We start from the raw sequence: 12560 nt of genomic DNA, 5'->3' as shown, positions 1-12560 counted from the left end.
TTTGGATTTCTTTCCTTGTTCTATGGATTAGATCTCTTGTTCTATGATGGAGGGAGTATTTGTAATGGAGATTTGATGTAAAACTCTTGTGGATTTGCCAATTTCCTATTTCTATGATTTTTCCCTGTTTGTATCTATTCTTTCTTGTGTGGATTGTTGTGATTAGGGCTCAATTATTATGCTTGATTGAATGTTTGAATATCTTGTGGATCTTGTATGGATTGCTTCCCATTCGATTTTTTGAGGGACATTCATGACAGGAACATGCCCGTGTAAGGACATTTGAGGGGTAATCTTGAAAGGGAAATTAGGTATTTCAAGAGGGTAGGATAGATTGTATAGATTATATATTATATCTTGATGCGGTTGAGGGGTGATGAATTCTATGTTGATTATCCGAGGGACGCACGTGACAGGCAAGCCCGTGTAAGGACAACATAGATTCATTCCTAATTGATCACGTTTATGTATAGATTTCAGTCCTAGGTCGGTTGTCTATTGCAAGAGAGAACCGACAACCTTCTACAAATGATGGTCAATTGAGGAATAAGATTTGGTAGATCATCACATTGAATAACATTACAAAGAAACCAAAACTCCTAGAACATACCTTTACCATTGCCCTTATTCTTATTTCTTATTCTTTCATTTCTACGTTTTACTTTGCATAGTTGCATTTAGCTTTTGAAAACCAATTGATTATTTGTTTAGCTAATTCGTGTTGAGACATCTTTAGTGCTTATTCCAGTCCCTGTGGATACGATATCTTTTATTATTACTTAAGACATTTCCGTGCACTTGCGGAGAGCCAACATTTACCAATTGACTGATGACTTTACTAGTCAACTGATGGGAGTGAACAGAATATTTCTATTATCTCAACCGAAGTGGACCAATCGATTGGTCCTGGCACAAGTCGATTGATATTGAGTTGTTGGGATGTAACAACCAATTTTCTATAGAGGCCAGTCGACTGGTGGTAGGAAAATAACTTGGATTTCTTTCCCCAAGTTCTATATAATGGAGCTTGAAATGGTCATCTTGTGTGCAACAATAAACTTAGTTAAAGCCTATTAGAGTCTCCAAAGCTCTCATTATAATTCTTGTGTGTGATCAAGAGATTGTAGCGAGGTTTCTCCACTATGAAGGAGGATCAAGCTAGCTATAGTTCTAGGGATTAATCCACGAACAAATTGAGGGATCGTCCACCTTATAGACAATCATGAAGTATGAGCCCTAATCTCCAAACCACATAAATCAATGTGTTAGGTTTGCTTTCTTGTTTGAGTTTAACTTTTGTATTTACATTTCCACCGTGTGCTAACAAGTGTAGGAAATAAACAAACGATTTGGAGTAGACCATCTATTCACCCCCTCTAGCCAGACATCAAGTTCCCGACAATGAGTATCAAAGCAGGGTTGCTCTTCATTAGATTAATTGTCGGGAGGAGCAAGTGCTAGAGAAAGAAGATGGAGACAGAAGGACTATTAGGATGGGATATCCGAATCTCACCTCCATATGATCGAGAAGATTTTGAGTATTAGAGGAAGCTGTTAGAAACTTAGTTCAAAATGAATTAAGACCATTGTACCACATTGGAAGTTCCTTTCAAAACTCTAACAGAGAAAAAAGGGAAGCACCCCTTGCCATGGTATTGGACCGAGGAGCAAAGGCTACAATCGGAGGCAGACAAGAAGATAATTAGAATTATATTGAGTTTATTATTTTCTAATATTATGTCATGTGTAAGTGAGTACAAGTGTGCTTATAAGCTATGGAGCAAAGTGATTGCTCTTCATGAAGATCTTGCACAAGCACGATAAGTGGAGGAGCTCAAGGAGAAGGGTTCATTGGCCCAAGAGGAAAAAAAGGGCTCATTGGTCTAAGAGGAGGAGAAGGACCAATTGGATGTGGAGACATGTTCATTATCTGATGAGGAGGAAGACGTAGAATCAACCACATCTTCGAAGGAGGAAGAAGTGGAACCATCCACGTCTTCAAAGGAGGAAGAAGAATCCAAGACAGATGAAGAAGAAGTGTTGGAAGGTCAACCCTCAACCTTATCTACCGAGAAGTGCGGGATGAACCACATCAACTGCTTTGAGTGTGGGAAAATGAGACACTACAAGAGTATGTGCCCTTCGCTCAAAAAGATAAAGGTGGTAAACCCTAAACCCACTAAAGTTCATTAGAATCTAATGTGGATTGTAGGAAGGGTGGTTCTAAGAAGAAGAAGAAGTGGCATATCATTTACTTCACGTGTGGTGAGAGTGGTTATTACCACATGAAGTGCCCAAGAAAAGGAGAAATCAAAATTAAGCAATTGAGAAAGTGGAAGAAGTCATGTGGATGCTCGTGTCAAGGAGAGCTCCAATGGTAGGTAGGAAAGTAATCTCTAACTTGATCTTTAATTCTAATATTAATTTAAGTTTTAGGGACATGCATGCTAGAGATAACAATGTTGGTTATTTTACCAATGCATAATTATGGATTTAGGTATATTGATAGAAATATGGTTAACATAGTTGATAACCCTAGAAAATCGAATGTAGATTAGACCGAACCAAAAATAATCTACTTTTCCTAAGGAGAGGAAAGTAGTTGAAAACTAAGGTATCAATCCTAAGAAGGGGAGACATATGCCTAGGAAGGTGGGTAGGTCTAGGAATGCCCATGGTGGACAAGTGGATTCTAGGGTTAAAAACCTAGAATTGGAAAATTAAACTTTAAAGGAAAAGCTTAATAGGTTAGAGAAATCCCTTGAAAGATTTAATGTTAGATCTAAGAAATTAGGTATGATGTTGGATAGTCAAAAATCTAATGGTGATTGATCCGATTTAAGATACACATCTTCATCAATCAAGGGTAATGGGAAGTTACCCATGGAGCACTTTGGCGGGTATGCCACAGTAAAGTTCCCTAAGAACAAAAGAAGGTCGCATGCAATGATTGCAAATGCAAATGATAAGAGAGAATCCTCTGAAGGATTGAAAGATGCCATGGGGGGGGGGGGTGAATATCGCACATTAAAACTTTTTCTTTTGAAGCGTTGAAATAAGAGTAATGCAGCGAAAAATAATAAACTCATTTTGGTTACTTGGTTCAAAGCCTAGGTCGACTCTTACTTCAAAACCTGTGATCCTTGATTGTACTGTTGGGCAATCCATTAAAACTCTTCTTTGTGAAATCTTCAGAAAGAAGTAATACATACAATATGTAACACCCATAGGGTTCCTAGCAATTTCATATATTTTTGCCATGGTTAAAATATAGGCCTTATGTGAATATTAGCAAAAACAAAATAAAATAGAATTGAAAGAGGCAAGATCAAGGCGTGAACCTTGAACCTCTTACTAGATACATGTATGTGATAACCAATAGACCAAGAGGAGATATTATTAGAAAGAGAAGGGACAATATAGTTAAGAGTAAGAAAAGGTTTCTCTTATTTAGAAGGAGAAGTTGGAGTTGCCTTCTTCCTCTCAAATGAAAAGATGATTCTTGCTTTCTCTTTTCATTAAGGGATGAGTTAAAGAAAAGAGAAGGAAAAACCAATTTTCCCTTTTTATTTTCAATTGGAATAAAAAGAGAAAATGAAGGAAAATCTTCATTTTGCTCTCTTCTCCCTCCTCCTCTCCACCGAAACCCCTCTCCTCTCCCTCACCATTGTCGAACCAAGCAAGAAGCAAGCTCTCTAAGAAAAGCTTCACAACCAAGGACTTCTTCTTCTAGGAAATTAAGCAAGAGGATGTGAGTATCCCCTCACTGCAGTACAAGTAGTTATCGATTGTTGTATGTAAATGTTATTGAAACCGTAAAACCTTTCTTGCATGTTTCGGTCAAGATAAAGACTTGTGATCACTTAGGGTTAGCAAATTTATGAGTTATGCTTGATGTTATAACCAAAAAGTCTAGAATCTCACCTTGGAAGTTTCGGCCAAGATAGAAAAATGGGGTCTAGAGCAAAGTTTTTAAATGACCAACATGCTTGTTTATGCTCCTTCATGATATAGGATCTCTCATGTGTTAATAGCTTAGTTTTCCATGCTCCATGTTGTATAAAAATATGAAAACCCTAACTTGATGTTTCGGCCAAGATTCATCATAGAGTCTAGGGCATAGTTTTGAAAAGGAAACATGTTTGTTTATGCTCCTTTATGATGAAAGATTTTATATGTGATAGCTTAGTTTTCCATGCTCCATGTTGTATAAAAATATGAAAACCCTAACTTGATGTTTCGGCCAAGATTCATCATAGAGTCTAGGGCATAGTTTTGAAAAGGAAACATGTTTGTTTATGCTCCTTATGATGAAAGATTTTATATGTGATAGCTTAGATTCATGCTCCATGTTGTATAAAAAAAAAATATATAAGGGAACCCTAGTTTCAAGTTTCGGCCAAGAATAGAAATGAAGTTTAGAGCAAAGTTTTCAAATGATAACATGCTTGTTTATGCTCCTTCATGATATATGATCTCTCATGTGTTGATAGTCTAGGTTTCCATGTTATGTGTTGGAAAAAAATTATATAAACACTAGTCTAAAGTTTCAGCCAAGATGAGATGTGAAGCTTAGGGCAAGAAGAAATTTTTAACCTAATCATACTTGTTTGTGTTTATTCATGAGGTATGATATCTTGTATGTGGTTAAGTTAAGTCTTTATGCTACATGTTGTATTAGAGGGAATGGAACCCTACTTATAGGTTTCGGCCAACATAGAATGTAAAGCCTAGAACAAAGTTTTTGAAACCTAATTATGCTTAGTTATGTCTTACATGATGTATGATCTTTTGGTATGTTGTTAGATAAGTTATCATGCTACAAGTTGTACAAATGAACCTTAGAACTTCACCCTAGGGTTCGGCCAAGCAAGTATATGAGGCTTAGAGCAACTAATTATGCTTAGTTATGTTCTTTTACATGATGTATGATCTTTTGGTATATTGCTAGAGAAGTTATCATGCTACATGTTGTACAAATGAACCTTATAACTTCACCCTAGGGTTCGGCCAAGTAAGAATATGAGGCTTAGAGCAAGGTCTTGAAATCTAACCATGGTTGTTTATGCTTATTTGTGATGTATGATTATTTATCTAGGACTAGCTTGTGTTTCATGCTTCTTATAATGGTCAAAGAAAAAAAAACTCTACCATAGGGATTCGGCCAAGATTGAATGAAGAGGTTTAGGGAAAAGTTCTGAACCTAACTATGTATGCTTAAGTTCTCCCATGATGTATGATTTTTGATATATGGTTAGTTTAAGTCCCCATGTTTCATGATATAATATATGCTATGTTTCATGATATGATATGCTATGCTTCATGATATGATATGCTATGCTTTATGATATGATATATGCTATGCTTCATGATATGGTATGCTATGTTTCATGATATAATATATGCTATGTTTCATGATATGATATGCTATGCTTCAAGATATGATATGCTATGCTTTATGATATGATATATGTTTATGAAAGGCTTATGCAAGAAGAAAAACCTAAGAGATGCTTCCCTTGAGATGAGATCAAGAGCACTCTTCATGATATGACAAGAACATGATATGTATGATATGATAAGAAACATGATATGTATGACATGTTATTTTACTTTGTATGGCTTGTACCAAGGGTGGGCTCCATAAGCGCCCCTAGGCCGACGGACTATGAACGAGTCTAGTAAAGGGATGAGCTCCTTAGTACGCCCCTAGGTCGACGGTCGTAGTACGGACCTAGTTCCCTAGTAGGTTCGGGGCTAGCTACCCTGTCCTAGGGATTTGCGCGCATTCATGTTATGTGGTACATAGCCGGGCCCTCATGTTGAGATTATATTCAAGTATGTATATGATATGTTTAAAAAAAAACATGTTGCATATGTTCATTTCATTATGCATGTTTTTAAAGGAACATCTTGCATCTACATGTTTACGCCATATGTTTTCCTTACACTTATTAAAGATGTCCTTGAGAATAAGAATATGATTATGTTATATGTTATGTTATGTTCTCCCATGATATGTTATGTTATGTTCTCCCATGCTATGATATGTTATGTTCTCACATGCCATGATATGTTTTATATTTATGTTCTCACCTGCTATAATATGTTTTATGTTATGTTTCCACATGCTTGTATATGCTTTATGTGTATGTATGATTCATGGTTTTATGAGTAGGAAAGGAACTCACTAAGCCTATGAGCTTATAGATTATTTTCCTTGTACTGCAGAAAAAAGGAAAGGAATGGATGAACTAAGGGGAGCAGCAGGAAGGGCAAGATTGTGTGTGGAAGTGGCATGGTGGATAGATCTAATTCATTTCAAATATTTATATTTGGTTAAGTTGTGCATGTGAACTAAGTTTGGATTTTATACTTGTGATGATAACTTAAACTAGTATGTGGTGCACTTATGTTATCTTATTCATGTTAGTATATTCGTGACATTATGAATCAGGTTCAAGTAGCAGATATAAAGCAAGTATGTTGTTCACATGCCATGTTAAGGGTAAGATGCATATGAAACAAAAAAAATAAAAAAATAAATTCTACATATGTCTTCCGCTGCCATGAGTTCATATGCATACATATGTCAAGTAAGTCTAAGTAACCCCGTCCCTCTAGGGTAGTCTATGTATCTATAGGAGGGGCGGGCGTTACACAATATGAAGAATGTAAGATAGTAACACACTACTATCTTTTGGAAATTAAAATAATGCAAGCTTAAACAAAAGTTATACTAACACTAGGTAGATGATGAAGCTCGGTCGACACTTCTGGATGGAGCAATTTGCTTGTGAAGGTGAAGCTCAGAGTAGCAGAATGAACAGGAGCTTTATATGATGTTGACTTGAAAATAGATGCCTTGCCTTGGACCTCGAACTCTGCTTATATAAGCCTTGATCGGTCAACTAATAAACCATTTGGTTGACTAATCAGTTCGGTCAACTGAACCTCCTATCAGTCGACTGAACCTTGTGTTTTCCTTCTTTGCTGATATCTGGCCCTTGTGCATTTATCCGATCCTTGTGCATTTATGAGATTTAATGGTTCGATCGACCAATCACCTTGTTCGATCGACCGAACAGTGAAGTTTCTCTGTTCGCCAAGATTCACACTTAATTCTTCATTAATGAGGTGATAGTTCGGTCGACCGATCAACCTTGCTTTCTTCTTTACTTCGACTTGATATGATCTCTGCTGTGTCATCACAGTTCAGTCAACCAATCTGCTGATTTGGTCAACTAATCAAGTTTTGTTCTAACTCTGCTTTGTCTTGCTCTGGTCTAATCTCTGGTCTGAGTCGATTTAGTTTGGTTGATTGATCCCTTGGTTTGGTCGACCGATTATGTTGGTTCCTGTAAAACAGAGTTAAACAGTATATATATCCCTATATATCCCTATAAAACAAAGGTTAGTATAGTTATATGATGCATGAGTAATATTTGACTGTAATACTGTCTCGATCTCAATTTGAAAACCTTCCCAATTTCTTCAGTTGGATCAACAACCTAAGGTTGTTCCTTTCCAGAACACGACATCACCGTCGCTCCTCTCCAATTGCTTATCTCAACCTACCTGCCAAACATTGGTTCTCTAGGCCTATTTGGACTTTATTGCTTAGTATCAGATCGGCTCACCAGGACTTCCTCAATCTTCAGTCCTCTAGACCTGAGCTTTCCTGTCAAGTGTTGGGTCCTCTCGACCCATTTGGGCTTCCTGCCTGGCTTCCACGATTTGCTAAAACTTTCCTATTTGAGAAAAATATCCTGCACACTCAATCAACTTGTTAGATCACAACATGACTTAACTTGAACCTTTGACAACATCAAAACTCATGTTCAATTCTGGTGCATTCTACACCAATAATTTCCCCATTTTTGATGTTTGGCAACCAAAGTTCACAGTTAAGTTAATAACATAAAGATAAGTAAACAAGCATTTATTTTTTACTCTCCCCTTGAGTTTAACAACTTTCCCTAAATTCACTATCTCTCCTCCTTTGACATACATGAAAATAAGGGAAACACATATAACAAGTGTTAATTAAAATTGATGGAGTTTAGAGAAAAATAGCTTGAAAATTTCCAAAAGATATAGTGGTTTAAAAATCTTTATAAGATTGCAAATGTATAATTTTTGAAAATAAATTCTAAGAACAAAATATGACAAGTTTGAACCATTCCAAGATGTATGAATAAAAAGATGGTTTGAAAATAGTGATTGGTTTTAAAAAGTTTAACAAGAATATTAATCAGTTAGATTTCAAAAGTAGACTTTTAAAAACATTTCTAAACATATGATTGAATATTAACTAAAAACCAAGTGACGAAATAAGATAAATTCTGAAAAGATAGATATTTGAAAACAATTGTTTAAAACATATTGTAAAGATAATATCTGAAATTGTTTGAAATTTTCATAAAGATTAAAAAGTATTTTGAAAATTTAGTAACTAAAGTATGAATTATTTTATGAAGATTTGTTAAAGATAAATTTTGAAAGTAAGTTTAAAATTTTTTGTAAAGATAAAGTTTGAAAATAATTTTGAAAATTTGATAAAGAAAAATTTTGAAAGTAATTTTGAAAATTTGTTAAAGGTAAATTTTGAAAATAATTTTGAAAATTTGGTAAAGATAAATTTTGAAAATAATTTTAAAAAATTAAGTTTGAATTTTCTTAGTCCTGAAAAAATTTCAAAAGTGATATTGAAGCTCCCCCTAGAATTGATAAGTACCTAAAAGTCCAAGCATGATTTTAAAAACTAGAAAAAAATATCCTTATGATAAAATGTCGAACCTTCATACTTAGCTGACTACTACAAAATAACAATTGTTGATTCAGGTTGATCAACTTGAGCATTTGATTTTAACTAGTTTGCTACTAGCTAGATTACTCAAATTAATCAATGAGTTTTGTTTAAAGTCTAAATTTATAGCGATGCACTGACATAAACATTTAAAATCCTAGGCTAAGTCCTAAGCATCTCACATCGTTCTATGTTTTAAAATACACAAACAAGACATCTTACTGTGCTTGTGAGATGTTGACTACTAAAACTATATGAGCATGTAATTCTACCTATTCTAAAAAGATAAAATATTTTGAAAACAAATTTTGAAAACAAATTTTGAAAGGAGAATTTTGAAAACATAATTTTAAAAAACTAATAATTAATATACTAAGAAATAAAGAAACATATTCTATAAAACACATCCCAATTGTTTTCTAAAGTTACTAGATTCAGTTTCAGGTAAAAGTTTGGTAAATATATCAGCTAGGTTAGCTTTTGAATCAATATAGTTAAGTTTGATATTTTCTTTAGTGACATGATCCCTAACGAAATGATGTTTAACTTTTATGTGTTTAGTTCTAGAGTGATGTACTAGATTTTTAGTTAGATTTATAGAGTTTATATTATCAATGTAGGTGTTCACATTTTTATAATCTAAATTAAAGTCTTTTAAAGTATGAGACATCCATAGCAATTGAGATATGCATCACCCATTGCTATGTATTCGACTTCAGTAGTAGATACGGCAGCACAATGTTGCTTTCTACTAAACTAACTAACTAAAAAAGATCCTAGTAGTTGACATCCTCCACTTATACTTTTTCTATCTAACTTACAACTGGCATAATCTAAATTAGAATAGCCAACTAATTCAAAATATGATATTCTTGGATACCACATTCCTACATTAATGGTTCCTTTTAGATATTTAATTATTCTTTTAACATAAGATAGGTGGGTTTCTTTAGCGTATGTTTGATATGAACACACATACTTATTGCAAATAATATATCAGTTCTACTTGCAGTTAAGTATAAGAAGCTACCTATCATGCTTGTATAGAATTTTTAGTCAACTAATTTACCATTTGGGTCGCTATCTAGATTTATGTTATTTGTCATAGGTTTTTTTTAGTTCTTTAGAGTGTTTCATACCAAATTTCTTAATTAGTTTTTTTGTGTATTTAGTTTGATGTACATAATTTCCTTCTTTAGTTTGTTTAATTTGTAGGCCTAGAAAATAGTTTAACTCTTAAACTAAACTAATTTCAAATTCATTTTCAATTAGTGTTATAAATTCTTTTAAAAAATTCAAGTTGGTTATCCAAATACTATATCATCTATGTATACCTGGGCTATGAATATGTCTGAGTCAAGGGTTTTTATGAAAAGTGTAGGGTCAATTTAACCTTCTTTAAATTCTTTTGAATTTAGGAAGCTAGGTAGTCTTTCATACCAAGTCTAGGTGCTTGTTTTAATCCGTATAGTGCCCATTTTAGCTTAAAAACACGGTTTGGGTATTCTAGGCTTTCAAAACCTGGTGCTTGACTCACATATACCTCATCTTTAATTTTCCCATTTAGGAATATAGATTTAACATCTATTTGATATAACTTGAATTTTTTATACGCTGCATAGGCTAGCAACATCCTAATTGATTCAAGTCTATCTACGAGAGCATAAGTCTTGTCATAGTCAAGTCCTTCAACTTGATCGAATACTTTGGCAACTAGTCAGGCTTTGTTCCTTATGATTTTACCTTGGTCATCTAACTTATTCCTAAAGACCCACTTAGTGTCAATAACTGACTTACCTTTTGGTGGAGGTACTAGATTCCAAACTTGATTCCTTTCGAATTGGCCCAACTCTTCTTACATTGTAATTATCTAGTCAGGTTCAGACAATGCATTGTTAATGGTTTTGGGTTCAATTTTAGATATTAGTGCTATTTGACTTAGGTTCCTAAAAGCTGATTGGGTTTGAAATTTTAACTCCGGATTTCCTATTATTTGTTTAATTGGATGATCAGGGTTTAGTCGTATTATTCTTTGGTTGATTTTTTCTATTTGTTTATTTTGTGTTAATTGTTCCTCTTCTTCTTGATTTGTTAAATTAGGTTGATCATTAGTTTTCTTAAGATTAATTATGTCTTTATTAAAATTTTCATCAAAAGTGACATTAGTTGTTTCTTTAATTTTTAGGGTGGATGTAAGATATGATAGTTAAATAATAAGGATTATTGGAGAAATAACCTTATAAAATTTTCTAGGAATTTTTAGGATTTAAACGTAGTCCGTATGACACGTTTAAGGGGATGAATCTATTAGGTTAGGAGAAAACCTGATTAGATATCCTAATTAAGTTAGGAGTTAATTGATTAAATTAACGTATAGTTGGTTAATTAAGTCCTAGGTATAAATAGCTAAACCTAGGTTCTCTCCTCAATTTCGTCGGTTCCCTCTTCCCCTCCCCATTCCTCATCTTCTCCTTCCCTGATCTCCTACCATCGCCTCTCTTCATTGTGGCCGACCATAGAGCTCCGACACCGACAGCTACGAGCCCCGATCACCGTAGCCAGCTGCTGACTCTGAGACGTCAGTGCCTTGTGTTGCAATCGCCCACCCTTCGATTGGTTGAGCCAAGCCCTAGCTCGATCCATCGTGGCCTTCCTATGAGGGAGCTTGGATTAGCGATGCTACAACCATCGGTCGAGTAAGAGTCCCAATTACCCCTTCTTCCCCTTCGTTATGGACATCTTCGACCAGGTGGTTGTGTCACTGGCCATCTACATTGCTTCCCGCATGAGCATGGGAGGTGGATGACGGTAGTAGTAGCCATGGAGCCCTTCAGGCTGTCCATTCTCTGGTCGGTCGAGAAGACCAACTGTGGAAATTCCCTAGCACCACTAGCATTTCCCCAGCACCACTGCTTCGTCGGAGCTATTCCAGCCACCCGCCTACCTTAGGATCGATGATGGATTTCGCTCTTAGTTTGCTGGTGCTAGAGTTCACTCCTAGTATGACGGTAGACTTTCGGCCAGCCAAACCCCCTGCTCATCTCTCACTCTTGAGCATCTCTACCGATTGTAGTGGTCTTTGTTGCCACTTATAAGGTAACCAGCAAACCCTAGAACATAATGTGGGTGCTTTAGTATTTATTTAGTACTGATTTGAGTTTCCGGCTTAGAGATCAGTTGCTTCCTATTACTCTAGCCACATTTTCGGCAACAAGAGTCCCTCCAACCACAATTCCGGTAGTGGGGTGCTTCGATCGCGAGCCATCGGCAGAGTGCATTGGAATTGGGTGGGTTTTGGATTGATTATGCTTGAAATAAGTCCTATGTGAGGGTGTAAGTAATGACGGTGAGAGATGGTTGGATCATTAGGTTAAATTATTCAGTGTTCCTAATCAGTTAAGTATTAGGTATTGATACTTGATTCAGAATAGGGTTGACTATAATTGTATTCTATGTTGCAGGATTTTGATTCAAGACAAGAGTTCAGATTGAAGGGCAGTTCAGCGTGACTTACATTCAAGGTGGGTACTTCTTCCTTGACCTCATAGTTCTTTGAACTTAGTGTTAGAGTGTATACTAAAAGCCTAGCTTTTTGTAAACATTTATTTTGAAATAAAGAATCACATTGGTCAAATGTCTACATTTATATGCTAAGTGTAGTTGTTCAATTAATTTATATTATAGATAACATGGTGTGTGGTGTCACACACAGAAGATCATGTTATCGGTTCCTTATAAATTATAAATAGTA

This window comes from Zingiber officinale, chromosome 8A (genome assembly GCF_018446385.1).
Source record: "Zingiber officinale cultivar Zhangliang chromosome 8A, Zo_v1.1, whole genome shotgun sequence".
NCBI lineage: Eukaryota > Viridiplantae > Streptophyta > Magnoliopsida > Zingiberales > Zingiberaceae > Zingiber > Zingiber officinale.
The sequence above is the reverse complement of the archived record's forward strand: the minus strand, read 5'-3'. Positions refer to the sequence as shown.